This window comes from Micropterus dolomieu, linkage group LG02 (assembly GCF_021292245.1).
Source record: "Micropterus dolomieu isolate WLL.071019.BEF.003 ecotype Adirondacks linkage group LG02, ASM2129224v1, whole genome shotgun sequence".
Lineage (NCBI taxonomy): Eukaryota > Metazoa > Chordata > Actinopteri > Centrarchiformes > Centrarchidae > Micropterus > Micropterus dolomieu.
In genome coordinates this window covers 2582740-2583473 of record NC_060151.1, presented here as the reverse complement: position 1 = coordinate 2583473, position 734 = coordinate 2582740, and positions in this window count along the sequence as shown.

The following is a 734-nucleotide window of genomic DNA, read 5'->3' as shown; positions in this document are numbered from 1 at the left end:
CCAATCTGTGCACCGCCTGGATTGACTACAAGAAAGCCTACGACTCAATGCCACATACATGGATACTGGAATGCTTGGAAATGTACAAGATCAACAGGACACTAATGCCTTCATCAAGAACTCAATGGGGCTGTGGAAAACAAGTCTGGAAGCCAACTCAAAGCCATTTGCACAAGTCACCATCAAGTGCGGCATATACCAAGGTGATGCACTATCCCCGCTGCTGTTCTGCATAGGCCTGAACCCCCTCAGCCAGATCATCACAAGGACTGGCTATGGATACCGGTTCCGAAGTGGAACCATCAGTCACCTCCTCTACATGGATGACATCAAGCTCCTATAGTGACGGTGTCTGCCCCCCGACCATCGAAATTATTTAAATCAAAGGTAAACAGAAGAGGAGCTGTGCATAAAAACCTCATAAAAATTAAAACCACAAGAGCAATAGTGCAAACGAATAGGAGAGTTAAATGTGGACTCTTAAACATCAGATCTCTCTCTTCTAAAGGTGTACTAGTAAATGAACTAATATCAGATTATGATATTGATTTGTTTGGTCTTACTGAAACCTGGCTGGGTGATGGAGAATATGTTAGCCTAAATGAATCCACCCCTCCCAGTCATATTAATACTCACATTCCTCGAGGCACAGGCCGAGGAGGTGGAGTTGCAGCTATCTTCGACTCTAGCCTACTAATCAGCTCTAAACCTAAACTAAACTATAACTCATTTGA